Source organism: Dendrobates tinctorius, unplaced genomic scaffold (assembly GCF_039654945.1).
Source record: "Dendrobates tinctorius isolate UK_male_01 unplaced genomic scaffold, ASM3965494v1 ptg000059l, whole genome shotgun sequence".
In the NCBI taxonomy this organism is placed as follows: domain Eukaryota; kingdom Metazoa; phylum Chordata; class Amphibia; order Anura; family Dendrobatidae; genus Dendrobates; species Dendrobates tinctorius.
Window position 1 is genome coordinate 12,746,477 of NW_027361727.1, and position 27,990 is coordinate 12,774,466.

The window sequence follows — 27,990 nt, forward strand, 5'->3', positions numbered from 1 at the left end:
ATAAATAATTTGATACAATAATCATTTAAAATATAATTTTTTTTTAAAGAGAAAACTGGGGTAGAGGGAATATTAAATTCCCAACAGTGATTGTCAAATCAAAGTTTGGTAAACTTGTACCTGTGATAGTCACCGCCGACTTCAGTCTGATTTTGTGCGCTCTCTTGTATGATGTCCCGGGCACGGTGCAGGAAGATAAGACCGTAGGAGCTGATGGCACCGGCAGCAAACTTTACAGCCGTCATGCCAAGAGTGCAAAACATAAAGCTTGGGCTGCAGAAAGGGGAAAGGGGAAAAAAACATGTAAATAATGTAGAAGTCACGGGGTAGATCAGTGACATCAATCAGTGCACAGAAAATACCTACTTTTTAATGAGATTTTTTACATCATAAATCCATGCTCTGAAGCTCAGCGGTTTGCTGTTATTTCCCTCTGCAGCTCTTCTGGTCGGCTCTTTTACAATCACACTCATGAACAGGAGTCCTATCATGCCCAGAACAGGGGAGAACTGTGTAGGTGAAGGAGACATCACATATTACAAATACAGAGGTGTCATCAGAAGAAAAGACTAAAGGGAATTAAAGGGAATCTATCGCCAGGTGTTTTCTGCAAATATGTGAGCAACATAATATAGGGACAGAGACCCCTAATCCAGCGATATGTCACTTGTTGCTCTGCTTGGTGTAGTTTTGATAAAATCTCTGTTTTTTCTGATGCAGATCTTGCAGAGCTTCTGAATGCTGAGCCCATTATAACCCCGCCCACACCAGCTTTTTCTGTGTACAATGTATATAGGCATAAAGCTACCAATCAGTGGGGGAAGGGGTTACACAGAGCAGGAGGACTATGTGGCATGAGACAACTAGTCCCCTCCTCATAATTTCCTGCTGATAAAACAGTGATTTTTTTTTTCTAAACAACTATAAAGAGCAGTAAGTGACACATCGCAGGAATCAGGTCCTCTGCCCCTACAGAGGCCTTGCTCTCAGATTAAATGATAAAAATATACTGGCAGATTCCCTTTAAAACCATATAGGAGTTATAATTAAGATTCACAGTTTGTCCACAAGATCCCTCAGACCTATTACTTACCAGAAAGGCTATTCGCCAGTCGCCAGAGAATGCCCTTGTAACTTCAGAGCCAATGATGTAACCAAGACCACTGTAATAAACAAAAACAAAGTTGTCATCATTTCTGCACACACAAACATATAAATGTGCGAGTGTCTTTCTCCGGCTCCTCCTTTCTGATTAAGGATTCCTCATTACTTGCGGGGGGGGTTGTAAGATGCCATCCATATGTCTTGTACATGCATGCATCTGCAGAGCACAATCTGGGCGGCCGGAGAAAGTCCACAACAAGTCCGCCTTGTCGGAATTCCTCTAATCAATAAATAGGTCCACACTCACCGGCCAATAAATCCTGCCACGTAATAGCAGGAAAGTGCGCGGCTGCGCCGGTCTCCCACATACAGGTCGGCAATGATTGAGGGAGCAGTAATTCTAAAGCTTGCCTGTGCTGCTCCCAGCAGTCCAGTGGTCAACAGAAAAACTGGAAAATACTGTGAAAACACAAAAAGATATTCAGTGACTATTCAAGAAACGTTTCTTAGACATCTAAAGAAATACCATAATAGAAAGATTTGTAACTTTCCCTAATTTTGAGCCGCTCCTGCTTGTGGTTACAAATACTAATGCAAAATACTGATCTAGATACAAACAGGTGAGAGGCTTTACAGCTCCTGCAGACGTCTGTGGATCATGGTCCGATCACTGACTACAATGCACAGACCGCGTGATGGTGATGATCGGGTCGGAAGACCCGCGGCCTGTCCGTGCATTGCGCTCCATGATGGCATCGAGATCCACAGATGCTTCCTGGCATCAGAGGCGCGTGACCGGAAGCCATCTTCTGAGCTTCCGGCCATGACTTAGGTGTTCCGTTCTCCAGCTTCAATGGTGCAGTGCGCATGGCCGTCAGTTCAAACTATGGCTCAAGGTCATGGGCAGTGCACGTCTGAAGCCAGGTAGCGTACACCCAGCTGCAGAGGTGCAGTGACGATGCCGAAATGTGCAGCGCGCGTGTGCGGGATGTGCAGGAGCTGGCGATGACAAAAGCTCCGGAAAATTATGTTATCACTCCCACAGGGGCGTGATAACATGAAAAGGGCTGACTAGTCTGGGGCAACTAACGACCCAACAACTAGTCAGCGCCTCCATTAGCACAGGAAATGGGGACAATATGAAGGCTTTATTAACCTCATTTTTACAGATAAATATTCTACAGGGCTGGTGAGGCAGGAATTTACTCCTAGATAAGTGAGTGCTGCTGGTTGGAGGGCGTGGAAGACCTGACAGGTTCAATTCATGTTCAGTTTACCTCATTGGGAACGAAGATCCTGCCGATACTTATGGCTGCCCAGACGGCCATGCATGTACACGCAATGCGTTTCCTGCTCCAGCGGTCTCCCAGGTATCCAAAGACTAGACCAAACACCACATTGCTGACTGTGAATGCTAGAATGGGAAGGGAAAAAACAGGTCAAGAAAAACATTTCTATATTATTGCAATTTTTAAATTTGAGGATTATTTAGACTGTTGCACTTAAACACTTCTCCCGTCCTCGTCACTTTAGAATAAGATTTTATATTGAAATTTTACCTAATTTTAGAAAGCTGGATCCATTGTCATCCATTTTAAAGGCGGCTTTCAGGTAAGGCATCGCTCCTGCCAGAACAAAAAGAGGAACACAAGTGATTATTGTAATCAGAGAAGTGCAGGAAGAGACGTCACAGCAACTAACGAGCCTTCTCGTTGGCCATGAAGATTTCTTTCCTTTTATGTTGCAGTTAGGGGCTTTCTACACCCTGCCCCACCGACATAACCCACTGTGCCCCTACCTACCTACAACAATGAAGAAAGCCATGGTGTTAACTATATTGATGCAGGATAGAATGACTACAGTGCTGATGGAACGTTTGCTGGAAACTCCCGTCCGCTCGTGCAGGTCCTGTGTTTCTCCGTTTTCATCCTTCTCTTTACAGTCAATGTCTATTTTCACATCATCAGCTAAAATTGGCACTTTGGTGAGATCACTGAGAGATGTCATGTTCACAGAGCCCTGCAAACACTGGAGAAAAACACAGAAGATGGTACAAATATTACATTAGTCTCAGTCTGTGGTGCTCAGTGATAATGCAGTGTATGGTATAATAAGCAAAGAATAATAAGTTAAAGTCCCGTAGGGGAACTAAAAAATAAGGTAAGAATCAATAATTCTAGAGGGAAATCTATATCTGTCCCTCTATAATCAATTGCAGGTTGTGTCTCCCCCTGGGAAAGACTTCTGTAACTCTTTAGGCTAAGTTCAGACTTACCTTTCTCTCTCTCCAACGGAAGGCGCTGATAATAATAAATAATTAAGGCTTTCTATAACAAGTTTTGCAACACACAAATTGTGACTGCAACGCACAATAGAAAGTGACTGGGGTCAGGCCGTCGCCCATAGGGATACACAGGGACCGCCAATTGTGACATCATCAGCCTGTCACATAGGGTTCTAAGTCATTGTGATGTCATCATGCAGTCCATAGGTATACGCAGGGACCGCCAATTGTGACATCATAAGACTGTCACTGGGGGTTCTAAGCCATTGTGATGTCATCATATGCAACATTCCTAACTGGAGGTATTTGCTAATATTTTTACACCTACTGCATATTGAGATAGGATCGTGGAGATGGGAATACCCCTTTTATATAATAAAAGAGGAAACTATGCAATTAAACGCCATCTCTTATTACATAGCATCCTCTAGTTATATATATGGCATTGTCCCTAATTATATAGCATCCTCTAGTTATATATGGCGCCGTCCCTTATTATGTAGCATCCTCTCTAGCTATGTATGGCGCCGTCTATTATGTAGCATCTTCTCTAGCTATGTATGACACTGTCCCTTTTTATATAGTGTTCTCTGTAATGTTCAGTGCTATCCCATTATTACTTAGTATCATGACTTATTATAAATAGCACCGTCCTTTACATAGCGTATTCTCATTATTTTTGTTAGTCTCAGCGCCTTCTCTCTAGCACATAGTCCTCTCTTATTAGATATAAAATGACTGCTGATGGGGCAGCATCTGACTAGAAGACCAGTCCATCAGCTCCTCCATCAGAATAGAAGCTTTCCCATGCTCCATCACCCATCACTGCATTACATTATCTAACAAGCGAGGACGGTATATAATAAAACAGAAAATAACAAAGATAACAGGAGAATTTGACATGTAAAGTACAAGAACTTTGTTGTAAAAAAAGGAGGGAGGCCCAGACATATTTCTTGAACAGGGGTCCCAAGCTGTCAGTGTTCACCCCTGGGTACAATCATGTATATATATGTATATACACATATACTCTCATACTGACCTATATGTATACAAACGTACTTTCACAACTATAGCGGCACAAACATACTGTATATACTCGTGTATAAGCCGAGATTTTCAGCACTTTTTTTGTGCTTTTCAGCGTGTTTTCACACCCCTCTTGGCTTATACATGAGTCATTGCTGGTGGGGGAGGGGGTATGGGGGAGCAGAAGACATCATACTCACCCTCCTGGCCTCATCGCTGCATATCAGTCCCTGCATCTCAGTCCGGGCTCCAGCATCTCTCTTCCTGTCTTCCTTCCAGTGCTGAGTGGTAACTTGGTACCGCTCATTAAAGTAATGAATATGCACGTGTCTCCACTCCCATAGGTGTGAAGCGCATATTTATTTCTTTAATGAGCATTACCACGTGACTACTCAGCATCAGAAGACAGGAAGAGAGATGCCGGCGCCTGGGCGGAGATGCAGGGACTGAGATGTAGCAGTGTCTGGATGGTGAATAGGACTGGGGGGAGTGTGAGCCATGCAATATTCACCTGTCCCCATCAGGGAATATTTTAATATGGAGCATCTTATGGGGCCATCATTAACCTTTGTGCAGCATTATATGGGGAATATTTTAATATGGAGCATTTTATGGGGCCATCATTAACCATTGTGTAGCATTATATGGGGCATATTTTGATATGGAGCATCTTATGGGGCCATCATTAACTATTGTGCATGATTATATGGGGCATATTTTTCTATGGAGCATCTTATGGGGCCATCATTAACCTTTGTGCAGCATTACATGGGGCATATTTTTGTATGGAGCATCTTATGGGGCCCATCATGAACTTTATGGAGCATTATATGGGGCGTATTTTGTATGGAGCATCTTATGGGGCCATCATGAACTGTATTGCGCATTATATGGGGTGTGTTTTGTATGGAGCATCTTATGGGGCCATCATGAACTGTATGGAGCATTATATGGGACTCCTGTTTAAATATGGATATTTAAAAACATTTAACCTACCGATGTCTCAATTAATTTCACTATTATTGGTATCTATTTTTATTTATGAAATTTACCAGTAGCTTCTGCATTTCCCACCCTAGGCTTACACTCGAGTCAATAAGTTTTTTGTGACAAAATTAGGGGCCTCGGCTTATACTCGAGTATATACGGTACTAAAATAAGATAATAGCTTTATCAGTGGTGAAGCACTACAAATCCCTTATCTATCTATCTATCTATCTATCTATCTATCATTAATGTATCAATCCATAAGGAGGAACATTAATTTCAATATATACTGCAATACTGTGTTATTGTAGTATATAGTATAAACAATCAAACAATTATAGGTTTACATCCCCTAGTGGGACTAAAAACATAAGGTAAAAATCAACAAAAAGGTGAAGAAAAAAAAAAACAAATAATAAAACATAAAAATTTAAATCATCTCCTGTTCCGAATTAAAACATAAAGAGATAAAAACATACATATTTTGCATGAATGTGTCCACAAAAGCAAGCATTTTTTTTTCAAAAGTAAAATGAATGGTGTTCTTCAAAACAACAACTCATCTCGCAAAAAAACAAGCTTTCACCTGACTGTGAGATCAGAGAAATGAAGAAGAGGAAATATTGACCTTTTCCTGAAACAGTTAATGCCGATTACAAGAATGTGTCTCTCCTGTTATTGGCGATGATTCTATAGGGAAATCTATATCTGTCCCTCTATAATTATCTGAAGGTCGTGTCTCCCCCTGGGAAAGACTCCCATAACTCATTAGATTAAGTTCAAACTTACCTTTCTCTCTCTTCTCTCTCTTCCTTCTCCTCTCTCTCTTCTCTCTCTTCTTCTCCTCCTCTCTCTTCTCCTCCTCTCTCCTCCTCCTCTCTCCTCTCTTCTCCTCCTCTCTAGCGCTGATAATAAATATCGCTTGATAATAATAAATATCGCTTTCTATATCAGACTTTGCAACACACAACTCGTGACTGCAACGCACAATAGAAAATAACTGGGATCAGACCGTCGCACATAGTTTTACACTGGGGTCAATTGTGACATCATCAGTGTGTCTCAGAGGGTTCTATTGTGTGATGTCATCAGCGTGGCACCGAGTGTTCTAAGTCATTGTGAATCACCGAGTCACAGAGAGTTCTGTTGTGATGTCATCATGCAGTGCATGTGCAGTACATACAATCATGGCCAAACATTTTAGCATCCTTGAAATTGTTCCAGAAAATGAAGTATTTCTCCCGGAATATTATAGCCATTACACATGTTTCGTTATACACACGTTTATTTCCTTTGTGTGTATTGGAACAACATAAAAAAAATCAGAGAAAAAAAAACAAATTGGACATAATTTCATACAAAACCCCCAAAATGGGCTGGACAAAATTGTTGGCGCCCTCAAATTAATATTTGGTTGCACACCTTTCGGAGTAAATAACTGCAACCATCCACAAGCTTCTTACATCTCTCAACTGGAATTTTAGCATTAAACCAGGAGGATTTGTGGTTATCATCCGCGCTGCTGTACAAATAACGGTCCAGACGCGTAGAAGCTGAAGAATGGCGTTTTACTCTCTCAACACGTTTCGAAGTCTACAGGACTCCTTCATCAGGAGCTGCTATAATCCTACAATATGACCTCATACTGTTAAAATAGATTCCACATTCAAATCTGGCGCCAAAGGGAATCACATGTCCAGCAGTGTCAAAGCTCATGACTCTGACACTTAGCACAGCACATGACAGTTCAGGTTGTAACATTCAACACAATAAAAAGGAATAAAATAGATTCTAGAGATTTATAGATTTATTTAAAAGAAAAAATAAAAAGAAATAAGAACGAAAAGGAGCAACTGCAGGCAAGAACTTGCTCCAAAAAATTACGTATGGACCGAGTTTTGCAGACCCATCTAATGAATGAGCCACAACTCGAGATCGGAAAACTAGTTAAAATTAATAATTGATGATTTTGAATAAAAAATTAGTGATTTGAAATAAAAAAATGTATTTAAAAGGTTGAGATTACCACCATCAGGAATAATGGAGCAGAAGAAAAGGTCACAAAAGGAAAGAGCAAAGAGGACAGGAGATCAATCCCCAGCAGCGCACCAGGCAAAAACAACAACTAAAAAACAGTCCGCACCTCACACATTACACCAGGAACCCCTTGTTCAAATGTTTACAATATCATTATTTACAAGCAATTCATTTAGAAGAACCATTTACATTGAAAGTCGTAGTTTGAAGTGGTACTAACAATGGTAGATCCATTGTATCAGATCAGTATATGAACATGATATAATATCATTGACAAATCCATATAAAATCATTTACAATCTCTTATAGAAGTCACAGATGCATACACAGCACTGATTAAAAGAAATAATAAATATTATTCGTTACAAGGGATGAGAATTGTTATAAAAAAACCCTCTGTAATTTCATTTAGACCATGCGGTTTTATGGTATTAAGTTTGTATATCCAGTATATTTCTTTCCTATGTAATTTCTGTACTCTATTAGGGGTATCTCTGGGGATATGATCAGTTGGTTTTGAGTCGCCCTCGCTTCACCCAGGGCAGTGGGGTACTCGGTACCGGGCCGGTGTCAGGGGGATGATGTGTCACAGCAGCGGTGACCCGGTCCATGACTCAGGGCCTCAATATCAATGGCGGTGGTGTTTGGTTGTAATGTAAAGTTCGTGACGCCACCTGTGGTGTTCGGCAAATATGATGTTAGGCCGACGCTGCATGCAGATCCTCTGGGACTGATGGTGTGTGCAGCATAGATGGTAAAGCTCTCCACAGGCAGAGCTGTAGACCCAAGGCAGTGTATATGCTGTAATGGCGGGGAGACGAAGATGGTGTAGGTACAGGTACTCAGGTGTAGCGGTGCGGAATAACTGGAGGACACCAGGGCGTGCGGTTCCAAAGCTTTACTCACTGTTTGCAGTTCACACACATGCCAGCCTCCGCGCTGTGTTCTCCAGGTCAGGGTTCAAGCCAACCTCCAGGCAAGATAGGTTCTCCTCTCCAGCACTCCGCCAACGTGTACCTGACTGAACGACTCTTCCAAGGCGCCTTTAGGGGCGAAGCACTCCAGTACTTAGTGACCCTGGAATGCCTCTCTCTAGGTGTTCCTAGTCTCTACTTGTATGACAGACAGCTGTAGCCTGCTTCGGGGGACTCTCGCTCCAGAGTCCCGGCTCACTAATAAGGTGCTGTTGTGTCCCAAGCCTATGATGGGAGTAAGGCGTTAGCGGCTCACTACTCCACCGGTGTCTGCTGCTGGACATAAAAGATCCAATCAACCTCGGGGACTGGGCCCCGGCCTTTGCGCTCTGGACTGGAAGGGTTCTTTCTCTTACTCAACCCGCTTCCCACCGTCCTTCTCTTCTCCTTCGTTCCGATCTGTTCTGTCTCTCTTCTGGAAGGTTAGGTCATCAATCTTATCAGTCTCTTTCTATGTCTTTCCCGTGCCAGCAGCCCAGATCACTGGGACCTGCTGCAGCACGTCCCTCAGACATCCATCTTCTCTCTCACTCTCCTCCAACCCACTAACTAACTACTTAACTCTTGACCTCACTCTTTCCACTCTCTTGTATCATCTTGCTCCATCCGCCTCCCAGCACATCTCGTGTTACGAAGCAGGGTTCCACGAGGGGTGCTCTGCTAACCCCCCAGCCTGAAGCTGTTAGGTGGCCCCACTGAACTATCCTGTGTGTGGAATGCAGGTGTGGAGTCTGGAAAGGAGTTCCCACCCTACCTGGATGGTGGGGCACTACACCTTAGGAGAAGGTGCAGTACCTCTGTGGCGACTGAAGCCTCAGGGGCGCCAAATACCCCCCGTTAAACACAGCACGTCTGCGGGCTGCAAGACATAAAATTAACAGTACAGGAACACACAAAAAATTTTAAATGCCAATTAAGAAAACCTATCTAATCTTCCTAACATAAGAGGCACATCTCTTAAACGTTATAAACAGACTAACTTCCTATCTCAATATCAAAAATTTTTACTTAAGTGCAATTCTTAATTCAAAGTGCTATACTCAACACATTTTCTTTATTACATTTCTTTCTATTATTCTTCCTTCAGTTACTCTCTTTTCACTGGACGCAAGACACTGACCATCTACTCTTGGCCTATCACCTGTCGCGTTCAATTCTCATATTCTTTATTCAAGTTTCACATTCTATCTCAAAACTTTCCTAATTCTCTGTATCAAATATTCAGTAAAAGACATTTACTTTTCATAAGACACAACATTATCAAGTACTTTATCATAAAACATTCTAAATTCTTGTAAAGTGCTGAACACTGCTCCCAGCCAGGATTCTTGCAGTGTCCGTTGAGGTAGACATCATTCTTCGAAGAGTGTCCATTCAAAAACATAATCTTCACAAAGTGTCTATATATAAAGGGTATCTTCGCAAAGACTTCCATATGTAAAACCAAGAGAGAGCACCCAAAGGGGTGCAAACTATTTACAATAAAAGTTTTGGACCAATCAGCGTCTATGATCTCCACAGTTCAATTTCAAAAATAACGCTGCCAATTAAAAACTAGGCAACATGATGCAAAAAGTAGAAAAAGGCACAACCGGTCCAACTGACCCTCCTGGGTAACGAGATTTGTATATTTTTCTTTCTTTTCTTTACTGGTGATCCCCTCCTGGGTTTCTGGAACAGGTACTGGAACCAAGGTAATCATTAGCCATTTTTAAGTAGGCTTCCTCCCACGGTGTCAAGCCAGAGATCCTCTGAGGTTGCCGGGTTGGAGTCAACTTTGTAGTATCTGCAGACCTGGTAGCAGGTACCTGGGTGGTTTGGATGGCTGTTGTACGTGGAGGGGCATTGACGGGTTCCGATGGCAGGTACCTCTCAACAAATTCAGCTGGGATTCGGCGTACATTCAGGGCGTACCATCCCCTGAGCTCCTCATGGCGGGTAAACGTCACATACTTCCCAAGCTGCAGGTTCCTGTCGGGGTGTCCCTTCTGCAGGTGGGGTTCGACGTCCCTCCTGTTGAAAAATAAATCACTTATCCTCTTGGGGTCGGCAATGAATTCAAACCCCCGTTCTTGATTGACATTGAGGACCTGCCCCATCCAGCAGCGTCCTGGGAACTGTAACGTCCAGTACGGGCCCTCTCCTTCCTCCTCAAATCGGGGCCTACTACAGCCAGTCTCCGCTGTTCCCTCTCCCGATACTCAGCTGCTAGCTTCTTGATAGTAGCTCGGCGATGGGCCTCACTCTCTTCTGCCTCCTCCCGGGATCTACCGCTGCCGGTTGGAACCTGCGGTACCACCGTTGAGGGTTCCGGTGTCTCCCCCTGGGGACTGGCTTCCCGGTCCCACACCAGGTCTAGCACAACCTGACCAGCCGCTGCAGCTACGGGGCAACCCCGGGCCTTCCCGGGTGAAGGGGCGTCAGATGTACCTGAGGCCTCCCGGCGGTGCGGTCCAGGTGTTGGTGGTGGTGTAGCCGGTGGCGGCTCCGGATCCGCGGGGGCCTCAGTCAGGACCTGCGCAGCCGCAACAGGTCCGGGCGGGAGCACCATCTCAGCTCCCGGGCCCTCCGGTGACTTCTTCGGGCGAGCGGCACTCAGCTGCACAGACAGCGTGGAAGTGAAAACCAACGCTGCCGGAGGACAGTCTAGTGCAGCGGTGGCAGGTACTGGTGGAGAGGGTGCCGCCGGTGTAGGCTCCTCCGGGGCGTGCTGCCATCTCAGCTTCTCCAGAGCTTCTCTCTTCAGCTGCAGATTTGTGGTCAATGCTATTATGTCATCTTGCAATCGCTGGCATATTGCTCCGGACTCAGGGTTGGAGCCTTCAGCCATGGCGTCGGGGGTTTGCACTTCCCCACACTCCGCAGGCCTCCTTCCCTTGCTTCCCAAGATGGCGTTCTGGCGTTCTCCTTGCTCCGCCCTTCTGCTCGCCTCTGGCTTCCTCTGCCCATCCTTCTGGGGGCGGCGTCTTCTTCCAGCGCCTCCATACCAAGCCAGTATACGAACCCCTCAGGGGGTGGGCCATACATCTGTCACATAGTAATTCAGGCGGGGAAGGCACAATACTCTTCGCGGTCTTTTCTCAGGACCTCCCATCTCCTCACGCCCTTCTTCTCCGCGCCAGCGGCCATCTTTAGGACTCATATCACAGTCTATCAAATTTGGTCTTCTGCACATTTTCAAAAGTCAAAGTTCAACAAGCCACAGGCACACAGAACCCGATAGTGTCGGGTCTCGTCATCCTGTTTGTGACGCCAAAAATTGAGTCGCCCTCGCTTCACCCAGGGCAGTGGAGTACTTGGTACCGGGCCGGTGTCAGGGGGATGATGTGTCACAGCAGCGGTGACCCGGTCCCTGGCCCTGAGCCTCAATATCAATGGCGGTGGTGATTGGTTGTAATGTAAAGTTCGTGACGCCACCTGTGGTGTTCGGCAAATATGATGTTAGGCCGATGCTGCATGCAGATCCTCTGGGACTGATGGTGTGTGCAGCATAGATGGTAAAGCTCCCCACAGGTGGAGCTGTAGTCCCAGGGCAGTGTACACTCACTGGCCACTTTATTAGGTACACCATGCTAGTAATGGGTTGGACCCCCTTTTGCCTTCAGAACTGCCTCAATTCTTCGTGGCAGAGATTCAACAAGGTGCTGGAAGCATTCCTCAGAGATTTTGGACCATATTGACATGATGGCATCACACAGTTGGCGCAGATTTGTCGGCTGCACATCCCTGATGCGAATCTCCCATTCCACCACATCCCAAAGATGCTCTATTGGATTGAGATCTGGTGACTGAGGAGGCCATTTGAGTACAGTAAACTCATTGTCATGTTCAAGAAACCAATCTGAGATGATTCGAGCTTTATGACATGGCGCATTATCCTGCTGAAAGTAGCCATCAGATGATGGGTACATTGTGGTCATAAAGGGATGGACATGGTCAGCAACAATACTCAGGTAGGCTGTGGCGTTGCAACGATGCTCAATTGGTACCAAGGGGCCCAAAGAGTGCCCAGAAAAAATTCCCCACACCATGACACCACCACCACCAGCCTGAACCGTTGATACAAGGCAGGATGGATCCATGCTTTCATGTTGTTTACGCCAAATTCTGACCCTACCATCCGAATGTCGCAGCAGAAATCGAGACTCATCAGACCAGGCAACGTTTTTCCAATCTTCTACTGTCCAATTTCGATGAGCTTGTGCAAATTGTAGCCTCACTTTCCTGTTCTTAGCTGAGAGGAGTGGTACCCAGTGTGGTCTTCTGCTGCTGTAGCCCATCTGCCTCAAAGTTCGACGCACTGTGCGTTCAGAGATGCTCTTCTGCCTACCTTGGTTGTAACGGGTGGCAATTTGAGTCACTGTTGCCTTTCTATCAGCTCGAACCAGTCTGCCCATTCTCCTCTGACCTCTGGCATCAACATGGCATTTCCGGCCACAGAACTGCCGCTCACTGGATTTTTTTTCTTTTTCGGACCATTCTCTGTAAACCCTAGAGATGGTTGTGCGTGAAAATCCCAGTAGATCAGCAGTTTCTGAAATACTCAGACCAGCCCTTCTGGCACCAACAATCATGCCACGTTCAAAGGCACTCAAATCACCTTTCTTCCCCATACTGATGCTCGGTTTGAACTGCAGGAGATTGTCTTGACCATGTCTACATGCCTAAATGCACTGAGTTGCCGCCATGTGATTGGCTGATTAGAAATTAAGTCTTAACACACAGTTGGACAGGTGTACCTAATAAAGTGGCCAGTGAGTGTATATGCTGTAATGGCGGGGAGGCGTAGATGGTGTAGGTACAGGTACTCACGTGTAGCGGTGCGGAATAACTGGAGGACACCAGGGCGTGCGGTTCCAAAGCTTTACTCACTGTTTGCAGTTCACATACATGCCAGCCTCCGCGCTGTGTTCTCCAGGTCAGGGCTCCAGCCAACCTCCAGGCAAGATAGGTTCTCCTCTCCAGCACTCCGCCAACGTGTACCTGACTGAACGACTCCTCCAAAGCGCCTTTAGAGGCGAAGCACTCCAGTACTTAGTTACCCTGGAATGCCTCTCTCTAGGTGTTCCTAGTCTCTACTTGTATGACAGACAGCTGTAGCCTGCTTCGGGGGACTCTCGCTCCAGAGTCCCGGCTCACTGATGAGGTGCTGTTGTGTCCCAAGTCTATGATGGGAGTAAGGCGTTAGCGTCTCACTACTCCACCGGTGTCTGTTGCTGGACATAAAAAATCCGATCAACCTCGGGGACCGGGCCCCGGCCTTTGCGCTCTGGACTGGAAGGATTCTTTCTCTTACTCAACCCGCTTCCCACCGTCCTTCTCTTCTCCTTCGTTTCGATCTGTTCTGTCTCTCTTCTGGAAGGTTAGGTCATCAATCTTATCAGTCTCTTTCTATGTCTTTCCCGTGCCAGCAGCCCAGATCACTGGGACCTGCTGCAGCACGTCCCTCAGACATCCATCTTCTCTCTCTCTCTCCTCCAACCCACTAACTAACTACTTAACTCTTGACCTCACTCTTCCCACTCTCTTGTATCATCTTGCTCCACCCGCCTCCCAGCACATCTCGTGTTACGAAGCAGGGTTCCACAAGGGGTGCTCTGCTAACCCCCCAGCCTGAAGCTGTTAGGTGGCCCCACTGAACTGGAGTCTGGAAAGGAGTTCCCACCCTACCTGGATGGTGGGGCACTACACCTTAGGAGAAGGTGCAGTACCTCTGTGGCGACTGAAGCCTCAGGGGTGCCACAGATTTATTTTTAATTCTTTAAAATCTTTATTGTGCACAATAGTGAAATGCCTAGATCGTCCATATAATAAAAGAACCCTCCCTGCGTGATGCCCCTCTAGGTTGCTGTCACTACTGACAGTGGCATCAGTGGTTACATGCCCACAATTGGTCCTAGCACCGATCGTGGGCATTGCTGCAGGGTGTCAGCTGTCACATACAGCTGACACCTGCACCCGATCACCGGAGTCCTCAGCGTGAGGCCGTGCGATCAGTGCGCCATACTAGTACTGCTGCTTGCAGGAAGGGGTTAAACAAGGCATAGGACCTTATGATACTGTATATTCTTGATCTTTAATAGGTTTTCTATTTTGACGATATCATGTCGTTATGCTCTGTGTTTTCACAGTAACCGTCTCAGAACAGATGGATTACCGCAAACAACGAAAAAGCGCGGCTTACACGATTGGACAAGGTCTTTAGTGAGGGATCGGGTAGTTTTTTTATACTTGAAATCCAGGGAAACTACTGATTTAACTAATAAATACAAGGAATTACTCAACAAATGCACCCACCTATGGTGGAGAAAAGCATTCCTAGCGAGATATATTTAACCCCTTCCCTACATTTGCCGTACTAGTACTGCAAACCGCAGTACTAGTACGGAGCTGCTATTTACGGTCACCATGCTGCATCGTGCGGTGACCAGGTTAAGATGGCTGCTGTCACTGACAGCAAACATCCCTGCACCTCACCCTGGGGGTCTGTACCGTCCCCCCATATTGGCGACTGCTGTGATTGGCTGGTCAGTTCTGACCAGAGAATCACAGCAATGTGACAAAGTTAGTAAAGAAAAAAAAAAAAAAAGTGGCATGCTGTGATCGGTGTTGTGTGACACAACAAAAATCCCAGTGGTCATAATGGGTGGGTTGATTGCGATGTTACCTCACCTGATTAACCCCTTTGGCATTGATTGGCCAGAAACTGTTATTCAGCCAAACAGCACCAAAAAGGTTAATCTAAAATGGTGATCACCGCCCTGCACTCCATCTTTGTCTCAGATTTGGCATGCAGAGCGGGTGTATAGCATTTTTGCCTGTTTTAGCTTGAAATAAATCCCTGCAAATCTGGAATAAGAGTGTGCGGAGAACGTCATGCTCCTTTATGGCTCCCATACAGGCTCGGACTGGCCCATAGGGTAACAGGGGAATCCCCCATGTGCAAATCTATTCCCCCAACCTTACTGTATGGGCAGTATTGGTGGTCATAATTCACTTTATTCTCTCTGTACAGAAAAAAGCAGCATCTCATTTATTAACCAAACTACCCAGTTTATTATATAGAGACATGGGTAAATATGTGAACCAGGGCCTTGTAATATTTGTATACAGGTGAAAAGTGGGCCCCCATAGTCAATGTTACTGGTGGCCCCTTGGCACCCCAGTCCAACACTGCTCCCATACACATTAGATAGCTGTCGGCTGACAGATCTTTGGGCAGGAGCGTTCTCAACTGACGATGTGAGAGCCGCTGTCACCCTCCTCCTCTGGCAAAGGCTTATCCCAAGGAAAATAAAAGATTTGGCAATGAAATCCAAGGATAATTGTAGGATAATTAGGTAGGACACATATACATTTATTCTATTATATCAGTTCCACCTTCTGCAGACTGCACAGAAGAGTATCATTGGATGACTGATTGGTAATTGCCCATAGATGTGGCAGACTAACCTATGGTGTAACCAGAATCCGATGAGTCTTGGTAAAAAATTTGTACCTGGGGTCCCCTTCATGTTGGTCAGATGTATTAGCCCTTGTAGCTTACTAAATCCTATAAGAACATACGTGTTACCACCCCTCTCTCATTATGTAGTAATGTCCCCCATTTTGAGTCCATCCTGATATATATGTCCCCCATCCTGGGATATATGTCCATTTTTTTGCATATGTCCCACATCTTGGCATATACTGCATGTCTCCCATCCTGGGCCCCATCCTGGTATATATGTCTCCCATCCTGGGCCCCATCATGTTATATATGCCCCCCATCCTGGTATATATGTCTCCCATACTGGGCCCCATCCTGGTATATATGTCTCCCATCCTGGTATATATGTCTCCCATCCTAATATATATGTTATAAATAAAATAAATAATCTTTATTTTTATATAGCACTAACATATTCCGCAGCGCTTTACAGTTTGCACACATCATCATATATGTTCCCCATTCTGGTATATATGTCCCCCATCCTGGTATATATGTCCCCCATTGTGTTATATATGTCCCCCACCCTGTTCTATATGTCCCCCATCCTGGGCCCCATCATATTATCTATGTCCCCCATCAAGGCACATATATCCCCCATCCTGGTATATATGTCCCCCATCCTGGGACCCATCGTGTTATATAAGTCCCACATCCTGGTATATATATCCCCCATCCTGTTATGCACACATGGTCAAAATTTTTGGTACCCCTCATTTAATGACAGAAAAACCCAGAATTGTGACAGAAATAACTTGAATCTGACAAAAGTAATAATAAATAAAAAAATCTATGAAAATAAATAAATGAAAGTCAGACATTGCTTTTCAGCCATGCTTCAACAGAATTTTAAAAAAAATTAAACTCATGGAATAGGCCTGGACAGAAATGATGGTACCCCTGAAAATAATGTGACAAAAGGGACATGTTAAATCAAAGCGTGTCCACTAATTAGCATCACAGGTGTCTACAGTCTTGGAATCAGTGAGCGGCCTGTATAGAGGCTACAGATACTCACTGTGCTGTTTGGTGACACGGTATGTATCACTCTCAACATGGACCAGAGGAAGCAAAGGAAAGAGTTGTCTCAGGAGATCAGAAAGAAAATTATAGACAAACATGTTAAAGGTAAAAGTTATAAGACCATCTCCGAGCAGCTTTATGTTCCTGTGACTACAGCTGCACATATTATTCAGAAATTTAAGCTCCATGGGACTGTAGCCAACCTCTCTGGATGTGGCCGCAGGAGGAAAATTGATTGGAAATCAAAGAGATGGATAATACGAATGGTAACAAAAGAGCCCAGAAAAACTTCTAAACAGATTAAAGGTGAACTTCAATCTCAAGGAACATCAGTGCCAGATTTCACCATCCATCGTTGTATGAGCCAAAGTGGACTTCATGGAACAAAAATCATAAAAATGCCAGACTGGAATTTGCCAAACTACATGTTGACAAGCCACAAAGCTTCTGGGAGAATGTCCTATGGACAGATGAGACAAAATGGAACTTTTGGCAAGGCACATCAATTCTATGTTCACAGACTGAAAAATGAAGCATATCAAGAAAAGAACACTGTCCCTACTGTGAAACATGGAGGAGGCTCTATTATGTTCTGGGTCTGCTTTGCTGCATCTGGCACAAGGTGTCTAGAATCTGTGCAGGGTACAATGAAATCTCAAGACTATCAAGGGATTCTAGAGAGAAATCTGCTGCCCAGTGTCAGAAAGCTTGATCTCAGTCGCAGGTCATGGGTCTTGCAACAGGATAAAGATCCAAAGCGCATAGCTAAAAACACCAAAGAAAGGCTAAGAGGAAAACATTGGACTATTCTGAAGTGGCCATATATGAGCCCTGACCTAAATCCTATTGAGCATCTTTGGAAAGAGCTGAAATATGCCATCTGGAAAAGGCAGCCTTCACACACGAGATAACTGAAGCAGTTTGCTCTTGAGGAGTGGCACAAAATACCTGTCGAGAGGTGCAGAAGTCTCATCGACAGTTACAGGCACCTTTTGATTGCAGTGATTGCCTAAAAAGGTTGTGCAACAAAATATTAAGCTAAGGGCACCATCAATTCTGTCCAGGCCTATTTCATAAGGTTTTTTTTAATATTTTTTAATTCTGTGGAAGCATGGTTGAAAAGCAATGTCTGACTTTCATTTTCATAGATTCATTATTTATTATGACTTTTGTCAGAGTCAAGTTATTTCTGTGGAAGACTAATTGGATATGGACCCTTAATACCGTCCAGCCGCATGGCCTCAATGATTACAATACTTTTGCACCCTTTTCTCTGACCACCATATCTACTATTTTTTATCCTTTATGTCTAACATGTATTTTACTATTTTATTTTGTGGTTTTAGTGTCCTTTTTATGTTATTAGTTATTTATTTATCTCTTACAGGTTTTCTACATGTACATGTATATACAGTGCCTTGCGAAAGTATTCGTCCCCCTGGAACTTTTCAACCTTTTCCCACATATCATGCTTCAAACATAAAGATACCAAATGTAAATTTTTGGTGAAAAATCAACAACAAGTGGGACACAATTGTGAAGCTGAACGAAATTTATTGGTTTTTTAAAATTTATGTGGAAATTCAAAAACTGAAAAGTGGGGCTTGCAATATTATTCGGCCCCTTTAACTTAATACTTTGTTGTGCCACCTTTTGCTGCAATTATAGCTGCAAGTCGCTTGGGGTATGTCTCTATCAGTTTTGTACATCGAGAGACTGAAATTCTTGCCCATTCTTCCTTGGCAAACAGCTCGAGCTCAGTGAGGTTGGATGGAGATCGTTTGTGAACAGCAGTTTTTAGCTCTTTCCACAGATTCTCGATTCGATTCAGATCTGGAATTTGACTTGGCCATTCTAACACCTAGATACTTTTATTTGTGAACCATTCCATTGTAGATTTTGCTTTATGTTTGGGATCATTGTCTAGTTGGAAGACAAATCTCCGTCCCAGTCTCAGGTGTTTTGCAGACTCCAACAGGTTTTCTTCAAGAATGGTACTGTATTTGGCTCCATCCATCTTCCCATCAATTTTAACCATCTTCTCTGTCCCTGCTGAAGTAAAGTAGGCCCAAACCATGATGCTGCTACCACCATGTTTGACAGTGGGTTGGTGTGTTCAGGGTGATGAGCTGTGTTGCCTTTACGCCAAACATCGTTTGTCATTGTTGCCAAAAAGTTCAATTTTGGTTTCATCTGACCAGAGCACCTTCTTCCACATGTTTGGTGTGTCTCCCAGGTGGCTTGTTGCAAATTTTAACCCTCCGTCAGGAACAATATTCGCACTAACTCGTAATGGAACAATGTGCCTGTCAAGCACAGGCTAGAAAAATGCCTAGAATATCTAATTTTCTCAATTTCAGTGATCAAAAAAGTGATCAGAGACCTTCATAGGGATGTAATAAAAGAGACTACACATTATCAGGTGCAAAACAAACCCATTTACTCAACATAAAAGTAATAACTTTGATATACACAAATTTCAAAACTCCCACCAAATAGCCCCCAATGATATCAAGTAACTGTTATTAAAAAGAGAAAAGTTTGGCACAAAAACATTTTCTAGGCACCTAGAATAATATCACACACAGAATTAATCTGAATTAGATCCTGAAGGTTCCCCAGAAAAAACACATTTGCAAAGCAAAGAGCAAGAATTGCAATACATTTTTGCATGTGTCAGGCAGATTGCATGATGACATTTGAGACATTCATAATTAGAAAGCCTTCTGTTCCCGCTTTCCATGGTGCAGGTGGTGCATCTCCTTCTTTTGGGAGGTAGTACAGGTGTTGGATTTTCAGTATCAATATCTGGGCGGAATCTTTTGAGCCTAACTTGAAGGCCAGAGGGGATACCGATGGTTTTCATACTTCTCCTGCGTAGCTCTCCAAGCATTAGTTCATGGGCCAATTGTTTCAGGTACAATCGTCTGCGGAGTGGTTCAAGCTGGTTTTCAAGGTAAATGATTTGTGAATTTATACCACCCAAATTTAGCATAGCGAAAAATATGACCATTGGCCAGCGCTTGGTGTTTCTGCTGACGCTGAAAGTTGAGCACATCTGATCAGCTGTATCAACACCCCCTTTGGTTTCATTATAAAATGTAATAATCTCTGGTTTTTGTTGTGCTTCAGATTTAGGATCGATGGCATCATCATTATGAAGCGTTGAGAGAAGAAGTACATTTTTTTTCGCGTGGTACATAGGAAACTAAAACCTTTCCATCATGGAATGCAAACATACTGCTGTACTGTTTTCTCCCTGTCACAGTAACAAGCTATGGCGGCAATTCTTTTTTATTTTTTCTTACAGTTCCGACATATGAAAGCTTCTGCGTTTTTAGATAATCAGTAAGATCACAATTTGAAAACCAATTATCAGCAGTTATATTGCGACCTGATCCAAATAAGGGCTCAGACATTCTTTTCACAACATCAGTGGGTTTGTTGCTGACACAGTAAGGACCATCTGGCTGTTTTCCAGCATAAATTTCAATGTTGCATGTGTAGGTCTTACTGGCATCAACAAGGGCATACATTTTTATTCCGTATTTGCTAGGTTTTGATGGTATGTATTGACGAAATGCGCATCTGCCGCGAAAACCAGGGAGCATTTCGTCAATTGTGACATTTGCCCCAGGGCGATAGTTTATCTTACAGTTTTCCACAAATTTTTGGAATACATCGCGAATTGGAGCAAGCCGGTCATATGTTTTACGTTCGGTTCGGGTAGTTCTGTCATCAAACCGAACGAATAAGAATCTTGAATCTTTTTAGAGACATAACAAGGCTAAATTTTTCAATTCCATCACTTTCAAAGTTCCTCCAAACTTTGCCGATTTGCCCTATAAGCTCCTGCAAGGTATAATAATCCCAAAAATGCACGCAGTTCGATTTCATCCGTGGGCTTCAGGATTCTGTCACAGATGAACTTGTGCTTTATACTGTCTATATATTGATTAGTGTATATGACAATAGAGTCCAGAATGTCATCTGTGAAAAAAGTATTCCAGCATTCAGCTGCATTTTTTTGCATTACGTGCTGTTCCCATAACTGCAGGAAGGTGAGTGATAATGTTATGAGGTTCCATACGTTTTTTTATGGGTGGATTCTTGTTCCATTTGATTTTTTTATCTTTTCCCATATAATAAGATTCTATATCTTCTTCCTCCTCATCACTGTCACCATCTTGCTCTGTTTCAGAATTTAGTTCACAGACTTCCACCTCATCATGAGAATCAATCTCACTTTCTTCAAAATCCTCATTCATTGTGGGGTCTGCATCATCATCATCATCATCATCTAACAGCATGTTTCCCACTTCCTCAACCTGATGGGGTTTTGAAAGATCATACATTTTCTTCTCCATTTCAGAAGATAATACGTTGGTATACACGTAATGTGGATCCTCTTCTTTTTTAGTCATTGCACTGCACTTTATTTATAAATCACATTATTATGATAGTATGGCAGCACCATAATAATGTACAATTGATTTTTTTTATTTGTGCACTGCACTTTATATTACTGCTTACATTATTAGGCTAGCATGGCAGTATTATATCTTTGCAATGTTTTATTTTGATTTCTATACGGCTTCCTCTTTATTATTATCCCATATCCTAGTGTGCGTCCTTGTCTGAGTTTTTATTATTATATATTATTCTTTTACCCAGCTGTTACCATTCACTATTACTTGTGTACAGTAAAGATTACTTTTATATCATTACATTGGGATGTTTATTGGTCGGTTTTTCCTTTCTTCCCCCCTTTTTTATCATATTTTAGTACCAACTGTCCCTTGCTCCTAATTTAGTCTGGTCTGCTTGGTCATATAATTTATATTACTGATTCATTATGATTTATTATAATTAATTGATTTATGACCTAGTTACACTACTGTTCAAAAGTTTGGGGTCACCCAGACAGTTTTGTGCTTTCCATGAAAACTCATACTTTTATTAATCAAATGAGTTGCCAAATTAATTTAAAATCTAGTCCAGACATTTCCAAGGTTCGAAAAAGAGATTTTTATTTGAAATAATAATTTTCTCCTTCAAACTTTGCTTTCATCAAAGAATGCTCCCTTTGCAGCAATTCCAGCATTGCAGACCTTTGGGATTCTAGCAGTTAATTTGCTGAGGTAATCAGGAGAAATTTCAGCCCATGCTTCCAGATGCCCCTCCCACAAGTTGGTTTGGCTTGATGGGCACTTTTTACGTACCATACGGTCAAGCTGCTTCCAAAACAGCTCAATGGGGTTGAGATCTGGTGACTGCGCTGGCCACTCCATTACAGATAGAATACCAGCTGCCTGCTTCTTCCCTAAATAGTTCTTGCATAATTTGGAGGCGTGCTTTGGGTCATTGTCCTGTTGTAGGATGAAATTGGCTCCAATCAAGCGCTGTCCACAGGGTATGGCATGGCGTTGCAAAATGGAGTGATAGCCTTCCTTATTCAAAGTCCCATTTACCTTGTACAAATCTCCCACTTTACCAGCACCAAAGCAACCCCAGACCATAACATTACCTCCACCATGCTTGACAGATGGCATCAGGCACTCTTCCAGCGTCTTTTCAGTTGTTCTGTGTCTCACAAATGTTCTTCTGTGTGATCCAAACACCACAAACTTGGATTCGTCTGTCCATAACACTTTTTTCCAGTCCTCTGTCCAATGTCTGTGTTCTTTTACCCATATTAATCTTTTCCTTTTATTATCCAGTCTCATATATGGCTTTTTCTTTGCCACTCTGCCCTGAAGGCCAGCAGGCCGGAGTCGTCTCTTCACTGTAGACGGTGACACTGGCGTTTTGCGTGTACTATTTAATGAAGCTGCCAGTTGAGGACCTGTGAGGCGTCGATTTCTCCAACTATAAACTCTAATTCACTTGCCTTGTTGCTCAGTTGTGTCCCACTTCTCTTTCTACTCTGGTTAGAGTCTATTTGTGCTCTTCTCTGAAGGGAGTAGTACATACCATTGTAGGAAATTTTCAGTTTCTTGGCAATTTCTCGCATGGAATAGCCTTCATTTCTAAGAACAAGAATAGGCTGTCGAGTTTCACATGAAAGTTCTTTATTTCTGGCCATTTTGAGAGTATAATGGAACTAACAAATGTAATGCTCCACATTCTCAACTAGCTCAAAGGAAGGTCAAGTTTATAGCTTCTCTAATCAGCCAAGCTGTTTTCAGCTGTGCTAACATTCTTGCACAAGGATTTTCAAGGGTTTTCTTACTATCCATTAGCCTTCTTACACAGTTAGCAAACAAAAAGTACCATAAGAACACTGGAGTGATGGTTGTTGGAAATTGGCCTCTATACACCTATGAAGACGTTTGCAGCTAGAATAGACATTTACCACATTAACAATGTACAGAGTGTATTTTTTAATCATTTAATGTTAGCTTCATTGGAAAAACCTGTGCTTTTCTTTCAAAAATAAGGAAATCTATACGTGACCCTAAACTTTTGAACGGTAGTTTATAAACTCTCTGTTTCCCTTGCTACTCACCCATATACCCATCATACATAGCCGCCATCCCTTAGTCCTGTGCCCATATACCCATCATACATATCCTCCATCCTATAGTCCCGTGCCTATATACCTATCATACATATCATCCATCCCACAGTCCAGTGCCCTTATACAACAAAATCTGCATGTAACAAGTGGGGATTTTGATGAAGAACATTGGAAATGCTGCAGGTAGCTGGGGATAATCAGCAGAAAATCCACATCATATCCACTATTTATACTAGATATATACAAGGTTCTTGAACTTATTCAAGCATAGATCATCGTAGGACACTCATTATTAACCTCTCAATGACTGAAGCTTTTTCGATTTTGCGTTTTCGTTTTTCGCTCCGCTTCTTCCCAGAGCCATAACTCTTTTATTTTTCTGTCAATATGGCCATGAGAGGGCTTATTTTTTGTGGGATGGGTTGTACTTTTGAAATACATCATTGGTTTTAGCATGTCGCGTACTCAAAAATGGGAAAAAAATTCCAAGTGCGGTGAGATTGAAAAAGAAAGTGCAATTTCACACATGTTTTTTGTTTGGCTTTTTTGCTAGGTTCCCTAAATGCTAAAATTGACCCTGCCATTATGATTCTCCAGGTCATTATGAGTTCATAGACACCAAACATGTCTATGTTCTTTTTTTATCTAAGTGATGAATAAAATTCCAAAGCTTGCTAAAAGAAAGAAAAAACAAATTGCGCCATTTTCCGATACCCGTAGTGTCTCAATTTTTGATGATCTGGGGTTGGGGCTTATTTTTATGCTTGCTGAGCTGACATTTTTAACCCCTTAGTGAAGGAGCCAATTTGCAGCTTAATGACCAGGCCAATTTTTATAATTCTGACCACTGTCACTTTATGAAGTTATAACTCTGGAACACTTTAGCGGATCCCGCTGATTCTGAGAATGTTTTTTTCGTGACATATTGTACTTCATGTTAGTGGTAAAATTTCTTCGATATGACTTGTGTTTATTTATGAAAAAAATGGAAATATGGCGAAAGTTTAAAAAACCATTTTCAAACTTTTAATTTTTATGCCCTTAAATCAGAGAGATGTGCTTTACAGAAGTTTATAACATAGAGCCGTGAAAATAAAAAAATCATATTTTTTTCCACAAAAATGATCTTTTCGCACCCAAATTTTTATTTTTACAAGGCTAACAGGAGAAATTAGACAACCAAAGTTGTTGTGCAATTTGTCATGAGTAGGCCGATACCCCATATGTAGAGGTAAACTACTGTTTAGGCGCATGGCAGGGCTTGGAATGGAAGGAGCGCCGTTTGACTTTTTCAATGCAGAATTGGCTGGAATTGAGATCGGATGCCATGTCACATTTGGAGAGCCCTGTGTGAGCAATTTAAGAGGAGGAGGCTTATACCAGATCCTGATTACCAACTCACCTCACTAATCAGGAGAGAGGAGCCAGGTATTAACTAACTTTGAACTTGTGTCCTGGCCTAGAACGACATCGCAGCGCCAGCCGACCACAACTGCGCCAGCTGTGAATGCAAAGTGCAGCTGATCCTCAGTATCGTGTGTATGATTAGTGCAAACTCTGTGCTACTTATTATCCTTATTATATACACTACCGTTCAAAAGTTTAGGGCCAATTAGAAATGTCCTTATTTTTTTAAAGAAAAGCAGTTTTTTTTCCAATAAAGCTAACATTAAATGATTCAGAAATACACTCTACAGTATACATTGTTAATGTGGTAAATGACTATTCTAGCTGCAAACGTCTGGTTTGTAATGAAATATCTTCATAGCTGTATTTTTTGCCATTGATGAGGCTTTTTCTAGTGTTAGCACCTCTGTAGTATCCATCTTGAGTGGAGGTGTTTTCTCCGACTAGTTATTTATGCTGGTAATTACAACTGGCTGGATATTTTTTAATGATAAGATTTTTTCTGTTTTGCTAGTATTATCAGCTCGCTATTGTGAGGTATTGTCATGATCTGCTTAGTTCATGGGATTAGGTAGTTCAGAGGTTAATCTGGACGGCCTCACTCTGAGATTCTGGGAGGCTTTTTATAGCCTCATTGTGGGCTCATTCCTCGTTGCTTATACTCAGATCCTTGGCTGAGTGTTTGTGACCCTGGTGTGCTTTGTGACTGTGATACTTTATGCTTGTTTGGTTTTGATCTGGTCTTGTCCCTGTTACGAGTTCTGCCTGTTCCCTTTGTACTGCGTTGCTATCTCTGTGTATGACTCATTGCTTACGTTCTGACTATTCTCTGCTTGCCCCTCTGGTACTATGCCGCCTTCTCTGTGTATGACCCCCAGCTTGTCTGACCTGAGTTTCCCTAATCTTTACTCCAGGATTCCTGTAATAGAATCCTACAGTCATCTACTGCAACAGGACGCTAAGCCACGCCCCCTGTGGTCACATGATCGTAGGTCCTTGTACTCTTTACTACCTTTAGTGTCGCAGATCCTGTTCTGGGAACTTTCCCTGCAGTTTCGGACCCCGGGCCCTCCTGTAGTCTGGGTGAGTGACCCTGTTCAGCCACGGCAGTCCGCCAGCACTGACAGGATCCTGATAGGTATAGGTCTATACAGAAGAGAGAGTATTATTATGTGTATCATTATCATTTTAGCTGGTACTTAATAAAGTGATTTTTTAATAAAAGTTTTGTTTCTTAGTAAGTTAGTTGTATAGAGGCCCATTTCCAACAACCATCACTCCAGAGTTCTTATGGTACTTTGTATTTGCTAACGGTGTAAGAAGGCTAATGGATGGTTAGAATACCCTTGAAAACCCTTGTGCAAGTGTGTTAGCACAGCTGAAAACAGTTTGGCTGATTAGAGAAGCTATAAACCTGACCTTCCTTTCAGCTAGTTGAGATTCTAGAGCATTACATTTGTTGGTCTAGTTGAGATTCTAGAGCATCACATTTGTTGGTTCCATGAAACTCTCAAAATGGTCAGAAAAAAAGAACTTTAATTTGAAACGTGACAGTCTATTCTTGCTCTTAGAAATTAAGGCTATTCCATGCGAGAAATTGCAAAAGAAACTGAAGATTTCCTACAGTGGTGTGTACCACTCCCTTCAGAGGAGAGCACAAACAGGCTCTAACCAGAGTAGAAAGAGAAGTGGGAGGCCCCGCTGCACAACTGAGCAACAAGACACTTACATTAGAGTCTGTAGTTTGAGAAATCAACGCCTCACAGGTCCTCAAGTGGCAGCTTCATTAAATAGTACACACAAAACGCCAGTGTCAACGTCTACAGCGAAGAGGCGACTCCGGGATGCTGGCCTTCAGGGCAGAGTGGCAAAGAAAAAGCCATATTTGAGACTGGCTAATAAAAGGAAAAGATTAATATTGACAAAAGAACACAAACACTTGACAGAGGAAGATTGGAAAAAAGTGTTATGGACAGACGAATCTAAGTTTGAGGTGTTTGGATCACACAGAAGAACATTTTGAGGCGTAGAACAACTGAAAAGATGCTGGAAGAGTGCCTGACACCATCTGTCAAGCATGGTGGAGGTAATGTGATGGTCTGGGGTTGCTTTAGTGCTAGTAAAGTGGGAGATTTGTACAAGGTAAATGGGATTTTGAATAAGGAAGGCTATCACTCCATTTTGCAATGCCATGGCATACCCTGTGGACAGCGCTTGATTGGAGCCAATTTCATCCTACAACAGGACAATGACCCAAAGCACACCTCCAAATTATGCAAGAACTATTTAGGGAAGACGCAGGCAGCTGGTATTCTATCTGTAATGGAGTGACCAGCGCAGTCACCAGATCTCAACCTGTTATGAATAGGTCACCGAGGAGGATAGCCGGGGAATAAGCTATGCAACCGGAAAACCAGAAAGGTTGGTAACTAAGTGGATTGCAGACCCCTAAAACTAACAACACAACTAGAATTAGCCATGGGACGTACCTACGATGCCCTAGACGCCTTGGCACAGCCAAAGAGTTAACTAAGCCTAAAGGAAGAAAGGGGTAAGCAAAACTGCCCTGGAGTAGAACCCCAAAGGAATAGATAGCCCCCAAACATATATTGCCGGTGAGACAAGATGAGGCACATACACAGGCAGAAAATAGAGTAAGCAAATGATGGGGCCCAAACTGTGTAGATAGAACAGGACAGGAAAGATACTGTCTGCAATCACGCAAAAAACCCTAAGAAAAATCCAACATGTCTGATATGCAAAAGTACTGAGGCCACACGACCTCTCCCCTAGTAGATCAGCATTCTGGTGTGAACAGGAAGCAAAGCAAAAGATACTGATATAACAGGGGACTAGTAATACTGAACAGACTGACATAAGCTGTGGCATATGGAACGGAGTCCAGCACTGGTCCCAGCAGGGAACAATGCTGAACCCACACAGAAAAGCAGAAAGCAGAGAAAGGCAAAAACTGGATCAAATGCAAAAAGATTCCAGCAAACAAATAACTTATCTCAACGATGCAGGACCAAGCAGGGGGCAAGCGGACTTCAAAATGCACAGGAAGAAAACCAAATCACCAGCAACAACTGAGGGAAGCTTGCTGACTTAAATCTTCCCAGTCTATAACACCTGA